The sequence below is a fragment of the Chrysochloris asiatica genome, unplaced genomic scaffold, assembly GCF_000296735.1.
Source record: "Chrysochloris asiatica unplaced genomic scaffold, ChrAsi1.0 scaffold00002, whole genome shotgun sequence".
Lineage (NCBI taxonomy): Eukaryota > Metazoa > Chordata > Mammalia > Afrosoricida > Chrysochloridae > Chrysochloris > Chrysochloris asiatica.
The window spans coordinates 7,252,986-7,264,668 of NW_006408520.1; the positions used below are offsets into that span (position 1 = coordinate 7,252,986).

General features: G+C 38.1%; 1 protein-coding gene across 1 annotated transcript in view; it reads right to left on the reverse strand.

Moving 5' to 3' along the window:
* Window positions 1–10,307, reverse strand: part of CDC14A (cell division cycle 14A) — a 233,024-nt gene extending 222,717 nt beyond the window's left edge. Inside the window, exon 1 of the mRNA XM_006830916.1 lies at window positions 10,298–10,307. The gene's annotated coding sequence lies outside the window, so the exon portion shown is untranslated. The remainder of the gene's footprint in view (window positions 1–10,297) is intronic.
* Window positions 10,308–11,683: the final 1,376 nt, after the last annotated feature.

Sequence of the window (11,683 nt, forward strand, 5' to 3'; positions counted from 1 at the left end):
GGAACATCTCAGTAATCCTAAAACAAACATACCCTTGTAAAATAGTTCAAACAGAAGCTATAAACAGGCAAATCCCTTAATTCTAAACCCAGAACCATATAAATTTGAAACTGGAAGGAAACCTAAAGGTCACCTCTTTACAATCCCCTAATTTTCACAAGTTGTTGTTAGGTGCCGAGTTGGTACGGATTCATAACGACCCTATGCACAACAGAACGAAACACTGCCGTGCCCTGGGCCATCCTCACAATTGTTGCCACCCTTGAGGCCATTGATGCTGCCACTTTGCCAATCCATCTCGCTGGGGTGTCTTCCTCTTTTTCTCTAAATTTCAGAGTCCCCAAAACTGGGAAAGACCTGAAAAGATGAATTGTGATGAGTGTTCTGAAACTATTAGATGCATTCCATGTTTTCATGAATTCCAGCCACCTCTGGTTCTAGAGGTCTAAAGAACAAAGCATGTTCACAAACACAATTTGTTGTTGTTGTTAAGTGCCATCGAGTCGGTTCCGACCCTTAGTGACCCTGCATAGGGTTTCTGAGGAGTGGAACCATCTACCTTGAGGTTCAAACTGACCTTGCTGTCCAAGGCATTATTTCGCAGCGCCACACTGGGACTCCAAGCTGTGGTTTTTCCTGATGTTTATAATACCCCAATTTTGGTGTCAATGTTTGTCAATCCGAACATTTTATTTAAAGAAAATTCTACTTGAGAGTTTATATGTGAAAGACATGGAAAGGTATATTACTCTCTCAAAAGCTTGCTTTTTAAAAAACAAAACAAAACAAAAAAAGAAACCTAAATCAAGCCAATGATGGTAATCTATTTCTAAATTTGGTGAATTAAAATCATCCTAGTGTGTGGCGCTGTGGGCTAATGCGACAGACTGCAAAGTCATTTTAACTGCAAGGTCAGTGGTTCAAGCTCACCAGTTGCTCCTTGGAAACCCTATACGGGGGTTGCTATGGGTCGGAATCGACTCCATGGCACTTAACAACAAGTATCTAAACTATTAGAAAAAATGTTTTAGAAAAACTGCATTAAAAGAAGCCAGAGTTCTCATGAACCTTTCATTTTAACAAAGTAAATATATATAGCTCAGTAAAAAGAATCCCAAATTCTTAGAAGAATCCAGCTTTAACTGAGTACTCTCTTGTTTTCTAAGGAGTATTTACTAAGCCACTGTCATTTACTTCTCTTTGCTTAGAAATTTTGTTCATGAGACATAAAGTATAACAGAACGAATTTGTTGTTGTTTGTTAAGTGCCGTCGAGTCGGTTCCGACTCATAGTGCCCTTGTATAGGGATTCCAAGAAGCAGCTAGCGAGTTTGAACCACCAGCCTTGAGGTTCAAGCCACCAACCTTGAGGTTCAAGCCGATCTTGGAGTCCAGCATTAACGCACAGCGCCACACCAGAACGAACAGCAGTACTTAAAATCAAGAACTCTAACTGAAAAGTTAATTTTTCCTGTTACTACCATATGAAGATTATGACATTTTTGAAGGTAATAACTCTGTATTGTAATTAATTGGCTTTTTTAATGTTTTATGAAAGGAGTCCTGGTGTGGCTCTGTGGGTTAATGCGCAGGACTGAAAAGTCAATTTGAACCTCAAGGTTGGTGGTTCAAGCTCATCAGTCACTTCTGGAAAACCCCGTCCAAGGTTGCTGTGAGTAGGAGTCGACTCGACAGCGCTTAACAACAACAACAAATGAAAAGAAAATAGGAGTCCTGATATGGAAAGGACTTCACAGCACGTAACAATAGTGAAAGGGGGGAAAGTAATAGTTTAATTAAATCTCTCAAATTCAAAATCTGTACCATCTAAAAGGTATTGACAATTCTACAAGTAAAATTTTGTACTACAATATAGCAAATACATCCACCACACATATATGTCAGGGTTCTAATGAGATCACAAAACACTTTATTCTCTCAATTATTACGGGCCAAAGTTCCTATTGGTCATGGTTTCATAATAAAGGTATGTTTTTACAGACTGTGAAGGAACACATAGAATAAACTACTTTGTAATCACCCAATGTTATATATAAGGAATTGGATTTTATTTTAAGCAATATTAAAATTGTTTTCACATAAATCTTAAAGAAGGTATTGTTATATACAGAAATTTAGCAGTCAAGTATAGAATTAGCTCACTGACTCTGCATTCATTTATTGAATTTAGTCTAACGCTGCAATCACTGATTGAATCTGGGCTCGAACATCCCCCTCTGGTTCTAATCCTACCCCATAAGGCCATATGGAGCACCTTAGTCTTTCTTGTACATGAAAACTCTTCAAAAATGCAATGGCAACTCCTCTGAACCACCCTTTGCCCTTAACTTTCCGAGATTAAAATTCCCATTTTCTTTGTTGTATGGTTTCAAGCTCCCTCACTGTCCATTCTATTTGTAAATTTGTCTGATATATATATATATATCATAACATGTGTCCCAGACTGAATGCAAGCCAATGGTGACCTGCTATGACAGTTCTGAGATCAGCAAAAAGCACTGATGGGAGGTCTACACACAAGTAAAAGTACTGGAAAACACAAAAAAACTAAGTTTTATCCTCTAACTGCAAGCCAAAAAAGAATAATGTGCTCAGGATAGTCAAAGGACTAACAGTTGTGAGATTTACATATCCTAATCTTGTAAAATTATCATTTCTCATCAGAATGTTTCATTATAACATGCTCTTTCCATTGCTTGTTCAGTACTGAAGATAACAAGAAAGTAAAAGAAAACATAGAGTAAATACATTGAATTTTTCCTAGAAATTCAAATGAACTGTGAAAGAAGCAGCAGTTGAAATTCATAATGCTGAGTAATTCGAAATTCAACATAATTTGAATTACTTACCTATTTTTATAATTAATTTATCTGATGCCCATAATAGTTTGAAGCCGCTTTTAGTAAAATAATATACAAAAGGAAGCTATTACAGTAGAACCAGAAAACACAAAAAAAATGTAGTGTAGCTCATGAAATATGTCACTCACAGAAGCTAAGATCTTGACTCAACCTTGCCTTAGTCTGTAGCACACTAACCACAAATGCTATTATTGTTGTTGTTAAGTGCCATCAAGTCAGTTCTGGCTCATAGTAACCCTGTATAGGGTTTCCAAGGAGCCCCTGGGGAGCTTGAACCACCGACCTTGTGGTTCAAACCAACCTTACAGTCCACATCATTAACCTGTAGCACCACACCAGGACTCCATACAAATGCTGTTAAAGAATTCCAAATCAGAATCACAGAGTAAGAAACAGAAGGGACCCGAGAGATCAACCAGTGCCAGTGTTTTCAAAAAGACCCCATGGAACCGAAGGGGTGAAGTGAAAATCCTGCCCTGGGGGAGGAGGTGGGAAGGATGCAAATAAATAGGCAGCCAGAACTTCTTGAAAAGATTTCACCTGAAACAAAATCAGTGGTAAAATATAAGGGGGAAAAAAAAGAAGAAAGATATGCAATGGGTTTTTCTAAAGTCACATACCTGAGTGGCAGTGGAAAAACAGCAGTATTCAGCATGTGCTCTAATACCAAGAATCTTATCTCAATTTTCTCCTACTTAGTTTAATTTATATTGTTTAGCTTGTTGGTTCTTAATCTTCTGAGATGATAAAATATCAAACAATCATAATGTAGATGCATAACTATCTAATGCAAAATTTCAGAAAATATTGAAATAATTCAAGCTCAGAATCCAACAATAAAAGACATTACATTATTTGCCATTACTGTTACTTTACTTTTATTGTATTGTAGTTTCTATAAAGGATCCCTATTGTTGTTGTTGTTATGTGCTATGGAGTCGGTTCCAACTCATAGAGACCCTGTACCGGGTTTCCAAGGCTGTCAATCTTTACAGGAACAGAAAGCCTCATCTTTCTCCCGCAGAACAGATGTAGTTTTGAACTTCTGACCCTGAGGTTAGCAGCCTGATTCATAACCACTATGCTACCAGAATCCTTAGTGGTGCTGTAAATAAGCACTGGACCACAAGGTGGGCAGCTCAAACCCACCAAACCCCTCCACAGAAGAAAGATGAGGCTATCTGCTCCATAAAGATTTACAGTCTCAGAAACCGTATACAGGGTTTGTGAATCAGAATTGAGTATTGACTAAAAGGCAGTGAGTTTAGTTGCTGTTTTGCTTTGTATGTGTGTTTGTTTTGTTTTGTTTTGTTTTTTAGTGATTTGTATCAAGTTTTGAACTGTTTTTCCAGCCTGTGATTTACTGAGTATACTAGCATTCTACTGAACACAGTGTAAGAAATGCTGGTTTAACTGAAGGAGGAGGGTTAGGGGTCAGAGTAAGTGAGGAGATCTCTATTCTGTGATAAATACAAAGCAGACTGCAAATCAATTGGTAGTAAGATGGTAAAGCACTCAGGAAGCAACTGGCCTCTTGCAAGAGTGCCCTCTACTGAAGGGGTGAAAACGTTTCATTGTTTCAGGCTTCCTATCATGGTGAAATTAAATAATAAATCCACCTAACTTCAGATTTACAAACCTTCCATGCAGCATTTGATGGGAGAAATTGCTCTGGACTTCAAAACAGATCTTGCTTTCAGTGCACAGTTATAGCTGCTTTGCAGGAGGAAAGCGAGACCTGTGTAATTGGCATTTTTAAAGATACCAACCTGTGTGTTATGCATCCAAATGTGTAACAAGTTACACCAAAAGAGACCCAGCTAGCACGCCAAATACAAAAAGAAAGACATGCTTAAAAATCCACTACAATGGGCAACATTTCATTCTTTAAAAGAAAGTCCTCTTCTTGTTATGAGTAGTTCTGAACATTAGATTCCCTTCACCTCCACACACCCCCACACCCCACACCCCCAGTCAAAGGCAGTTTTTCCATTTTTATTTGTGTGTGAAGTTTTTAATACAAATGCAGGGACATAAAGCATAATGCAAGTCAAAATATTTCAGTGAACAAGTTTTCAGCAGTTCAACTTTATAGCAGTTATAAATAGACATGTAAATTTTAGGGGGAGAATGACAGCATTTTGATTTTTTAAACGATTATATTATTAGTGACAGCAACTAAATAGTGTTTGTAGCATTTTTATCATACGGTGGTGTTTTTTTAAGTGCCATAGAGTCGGTTCTGTACAGCATTTCCAAGGAGTTCAAGCTGGTGAGTTTCTAGGTGGATTCCATCTATTTATTATACTTTTCTACCTGAGTTGTCTTTCATGCAAGAATGTGTTTTTAACGTCTTCTGGCCCACAAAATGGTTTGGTCTCCCTCTGCCACGGCAACTGTTGTTATTGTTGTTGTTGTTGTTAAGTGCCGTTGAAGTCCATCACATTACGGTTGAGTTAATTAAATGGTTGACAAAATCGAACAGGTGCCTAATTTTTAAGTAGATTATTTTGTATGGCCCGTGAATGATGTTACAAATATCCCAATGGCTCTTGGCAGAGATAAGGTTCCCACCCCTGCTATACAGGATCTCTCTGAGCCGGAACAGACTCCACAGCAATAATCAACAACAACATAATCATACTGATCCCCTATACAGGGGAAAAAAGTAGTTTCTATTTTCACATACCAAGGCTTCCTGCATGAAGAGTCTGTTAGTCTCCAAATTACATCTAAAGTATAATTTGAATTTGTTAATATAGGATAAAAGTGATATTAGTTGTCTAACATGTACACAAAAATAATTTCCACTTATTTAAAAATGTATTATGTATATTTTAGGCAAATCATTTCTCTTTACAATTATGTTTTATTTCTCTTAACATCAAGTATATATTTTCTTTATATTTATTCATTCACCCAGCAAATATTTATTGGCTTTATTAACTGGATACTATTTGCCTGGTGCCATGCTGGTGCTAGGATTTTTGTTAGCTGTGTTTGAACGACCCTGACACAGAGTGATCCCACACACAAATGAAGGAAATGCTGCCCACTATCCCCATGACCAATTGCAGATCAGACTGTTGTCACCCATAAGGTGTTCATTGCCTGGTGCTTATTCTAGAAGCTCCACTGAAACGTGTTCATAGCAGCATTCAAGTCACCACTATCAGATATCTGGTGGTCACACACAAGGTGCATTGAACCTGAGTCTCCCACATGGAAGGTAAGAATTATACCACCAATGATCCCATGCTGCTAGGAAATCAACATAAAACAAGGCAGAATTCCTGTCCTTAAGGAGCTTACAGTCCAAAATTGGGATATAGTAAGCAATTGGGCTCCATGCAGCAAGAAGTATGATCAAATGGAATGAGTTCAGAATGCTAATAAGCGTTTGTGAAGTTTTAGTATTGAGGAGTAAGAAAAGAGCTCACTGGGGAAACCTACACTTGAAGGTTGAATAGGAGCTAGCCAAGTGGAGGTAGCCAGATTATGGAGAGAACAAGTTAGTGGAAGAGGTGGAGTGGGGAGGAAGAAAACACAGAAAGAAAATCACAAACTGAGGGGAAAGTACATACATGGAATGGGAGGCAATAGATCGAAAGGCTAGTTCAGGGATCTGAAGTAGTCCCATTGGGTCCAGCATAGAGTATGAAGTGAAAAGAGAGGGTGGCTGGGTTAAAATTTTTAGTAGGTTAAAAATTTGCACTGTATCCAGAGGACAATGGAGAACCAAACTGAAATATAATAAAGAGAAAAAGGCTAGTCAGATGAGGATTTTTAAATTGCCTTAAGTAGTCTACAAAGTAATTAAATTAACTATAAATAGACTCCAGAGAAGCAAGAATTCTAACAAGAATACAACAGAAATTATAAGGATCCACTTAATAAATAATTTTCTTTGAGTGAAAACAGTACTTCTATAATGAGATAGTGTTTACATAGAGGCTAAAATAGTATTTAGGAACTCTGAAATATATAGTGACTGCCTTAGTTATTTAATGTTGCTATAACAAAAATGCCCTAAGTAGGTGGCTTTAGCAAGCAAAAGTTTGATTCTCACAATTTAGGAGGCTAAATCTGAATTCAGACCATCAGCCCTAGGGAAACACTGTTTCTTTGTGAATTCTGGGGGAAGGCTCTTGTCGCTTTTTAGCTTCTGGACAATGGCTTGGTTCCTTGGTTATCTTCTCATGATTCTACATCAGTTTCCCCCAGTTGTACCTCCTCTCTTTCTTGCTTACTGTGCTTCTTTTGTATCTCAGAAGAGATTGACTCAAGACACCCTACATCAATACTGTCTCATCAACAAAACAAAGGAAACCCATTCTCCAGTGGGATTACATCCACAGGTATAGGGATTAGGATTTACAAAACATATTTTGGGGAGACACAACTCTATTCATAACAGTGATGGAACTGGATCACAGTCTTTTAGACAATAATTTTGCTTCTTAATTTATTTTATATAACCATATGAAACTTTGAATTCTGTAAAACAATATCTGAACATGATAGAAAACCCACTCCTGTCAAGTGGTTTACAACTCATAGTGACACTATATAGCATTTCCAAGACTATAAATCTTTATGATAGCAGACAGTCTCATCTTTCTCCAGCAGAGTAGCTGGTAGATTTGAACCTCCAACATTGGGATTAGGAGGCCAATGCCTAACTCACAGTGCCACCAGGACAGAGGACAGTTCAATAAGTTACATTAGGGTAACTATTAGAAATAGGGGAGAAAACATAATAAAATGAATTCCAGATGAATGAAAGACAAAAATTTTTAAATCAAATCATAAAAAACAAGGTTAATTATTTACTCCATTATTTCAGGAGGGAGAAGCTCAGGCCTATTAAGAGAAATTGCAAAAACAAAGAGCAACAAGTTTAACTTTGTAAAATTTTGACAAGAACGGAGACATCAAGACACAGAAATTATCAAAATATGTTGTTGCTGCTATTAAGTACGGATGAATCATTTCTGACGCAATTTCTAAGGAGCAGCTGATACGTTTGGACCGCTGACCTTGTGGTCCTGTGCTTATCCTACAGGGTCTTATAGTCTCTTCTGGTACAAGACACGATCTCAAATAATTATAGAAAAATAATATTTTTAGTTTCAAAAGGTGTGCTGTTGTTGTTAAGTATCATCAAGTCAGTTCCGATTCTTAGCAACCCCATATAGGATTTCCAAAGATCCACTTGCGGGTTTAAACTGCAGACCTTGTGGTTACCAGTCCAGTGCTTATCCTACAGTACCCATCAGGAGCTATTTAGTCTCTGGCATCCTGGTGTGGCGCTGTAGGTTCAGCACTGGAACCACAAGGTCAGCAGTGCAAACCCACCAGCAGATCCTGGGCCACTATGAGTCTGAAACAACTTGACGGTACTTAACAACAACATGACTCTGAACAGACTAGACGGCACTTAACAATAAGAATAACAAAATAACAATCTATTATCTAGAGTCCCTGCGTGGCAAAATACTAACCAAAATATATTGGAGTTTCAAATCTACCCAGAAAGGTGCCTTGGGGAAAGGTCTGACGATCTATTTCTGAAAGATCATAGTCATTAAAATCCTATGGAAAACTTCCAGGGCAAGGTGGTGGACTAGGCCTATGCAGTGAGCAGATACCTGCAATAAGGCTATGGGAAACCAGGTGGAACAAATACAGATGATGATCCTGGAACCCTGAGCTTCAGAAGACAGGACAGAGAGGTGGACTGAGTGTTGACTGGGAGAGGAAGCTGAGTAGAAGCAGTGAGAGAGAACAAAAACAAGCGGGCTATCTGCTGGCCTGAAGCACCACTACCATCTTGAGCTTTTTCAGGCAGCTGCTGACACAGGAGCCTAGAGACACAAGACTCAACAGGAGATTGGTGGGAAGGGGGCTGCAGTTCTCCCTTATTCTTTGCACCCTGTTGGTATATGGGACATGGCCAGTCCCCATGCTCACCAGCCCAGTAATCAGTGGTACCCCCTACTGCACCTTCCTTGTCTGGAGGTGCATGAACCGGGCCCTGAACTATGCTACACAAACAGATGTCAGAGAACTGCATTCACACTTTCAGTCACTATCAAATCTACCAGGAGATGAGTGGGGAATGCCAGAGAACACACTAACAAACAATCACCAATTAAATATAAATACAATAGACCAAAGTCTTGCAAAAAAAAGATCATTTTCAGCTTACAGGAAGAAATAAGACAGAGTGCCTCAAACCAGTGACCAAATTACAGAGTCAGAAAATACAACACCAGAAATATTATCAGAACTTTCTTAAAAGAATATTTACATACCTTCAACAGATTGATAGAATGACAGGGAAAACTGTGGATGAAATCAAGGAAATCACAGACAAAAATTCAGACAAATTCAGGAAAATATGACAAGAATAAATTGACAAAATAAATGTAAAATGGGAAATCACAAAAAATAGCAATTAGAAAGCCAGAGGATTAACACTGAGGCTTCCTAAGTAGATAATATGTTGAAAGGGCAAAGAAGTAGAATTGAATTAATGGAAAGCCAAATTAGTGAGCTTGAAGACAAATCCCTCAATAGTCATCCTCTAGAATAACAAGCAGAAAAAAAAAGAATTTAAAAATCCAACGGAAGCCTAACATCTATGTGGGACTCGATTAAGAAGAATAACATGTGGGATTGGAATTCCAAAACAGGAAGAGAAAAAATGCTTTTTCCTAAACAGAGAATATTGCCAAAATATTGTTGAAAGAAAACCTCCCTAACATCAATATTACAGCAGTTTTACATACAAGAGAGTGTTACAGCAGCTTTAGATCGTTGTGGAAAAAATCAAGGCCACTCAGAGAGGTGAAGCCGAGTTTCAGACTTTATTAAGCCGGCTGGCTCAGAGGAGCTAACTTCTCCAGATTTTGACCCCGGAGTGTAAGTCAGTACAGGCTTATATGGGGTCAGAATTGGTAAGGGGCTAGGTTTCAGACCTGTTTGAAGACAGGAGGGAAACAAGAAGATTGGTCCTGCTTGGTAACCTGATTAACATTCTAGATGGTCTCCTAGGAGGGGAGACAAAATGTAATGCTTTCCTTTTTCCTGTTCATCACGAAAGAAAAGAAGATAGCCATTCAAGAAGTTAAACTCCAAACAGGATAGAACCCATAAGAAAATCACCAAGATATATTATAATCAAACTCTTCAGAACCAAAGACAAGACTGACTGTAAGGGTTAGAACTTTAAAGGTAGACATTTTGTAGCAAAAGAAGGGGAGTGGTTGACTTTGCAGTTCAGGAGCAGAGGTCCCAGGGACCATCAAGGGAGAAGAGTGGAATACGGAACCCTACCCAGAGAAGCAGTGACGCCAGAGATGGTGGCAGAGATAATGACGTGGAAAGATGGAGCACTTGGGGATTCTAGACCCAAGAAGCGAGAGGGGCTGTGTGCTGATGACCAGGGGGAAGGCTTGCAGGTTATACCCTTTGGTTGGTTGATGATGCCTGGAGGGGATTGCAAACATGGCAATGAAATGATATATGATAGGATGAATGTAAAGCTAATGTTCTCCCATGTAAACTATTGCATCATTCACAATAAAACATTTTTAAAAAGTAAAAAGTCCTGAAACCAGCTCAGGAAAACCAAAAAGTTACCTACAAAGGAGAACTAATAAAACTAAGCTCTGTAAAATATCAGACAAACCCTAAAAAAATGCTAAAGGTAGTTCTTTGGACAGAGAACCAACAATAGCAGAGATTATCTTACATAACTATTTCACCCACAACTCAATGCAAATACAGAAGTATTCACAGTAAGACAAACCTGGTGGAGGTGGTTATGGGCCATGGAATCGATTCAGACTCATAGTGACCCTGGGAGCAGAAAGCCTCATTTTTCTCCCATGGAGCAGCTGGTAGATTCGAATTTCTGACCTTACCAGTTAGCAACCCAACTTGTAACCCACTATACTACCAGAAACAAAACTATAAGACTGAAAATAGCTTGATACCAGTTTATAACAAAAATAAAAAAAGAACAACATAAAATAAAAAGAGGGAATATTCTAGTTATAGAACTTCCAAATGAAGAGGAAATCAAGTCGATTTTAAGAAAATAAACAAATAAAACCTTAACTGTATCCCAAACTACACCCAGGCTTACTCCTAGCCCTATCCTAACCTCTACCACTAACACTAACCCTAATTGGTAACACTAAATGAAGTTCTAGACCTATCATAATCTCCTAGCCATAACTCTTTACTCTTATCCATGCCCTCAAATAATTTTTTAAAACCCTATTGAGTGTAGTTCTACTCTGAAATCTATGAGATCTCCATAGTCAGAATCAACTCAACAGCAACGGAGTAAGGAATATAGTATCTAGTATTATAAATAAGTTTTACATTTTTATAATAATTAAGTGTGGTGCATTAAAAATCACAGAGGTTAATAGAAGGGGTCAGTGGATAAAATATACAATCTCAGTTGATTATTGAGTGGGTGTTAAGAAGAATGCTTCTTAGGCTAGTGGATGATATCATTACCCAATATTTCCCATATTAATGGATGTTTGTTTTTTGCATTTTAAGGACATCAGTACACTGAGCATTGCTGGACATGTTTATAAGAACAAAACTTTGATGCCATACCAGATTATATTCATTTTGCTTCCTTTGTCTCTAATAATGTAAAGTCTATGAAATTATTCATTAATTTTATAATTAATTAATGCATATGATAAGCACTGGACTGCGAACCACAAGCTTTGCAGCTCAAGTCTACCACCCGCTCCACAGGAGAAAGAAGAG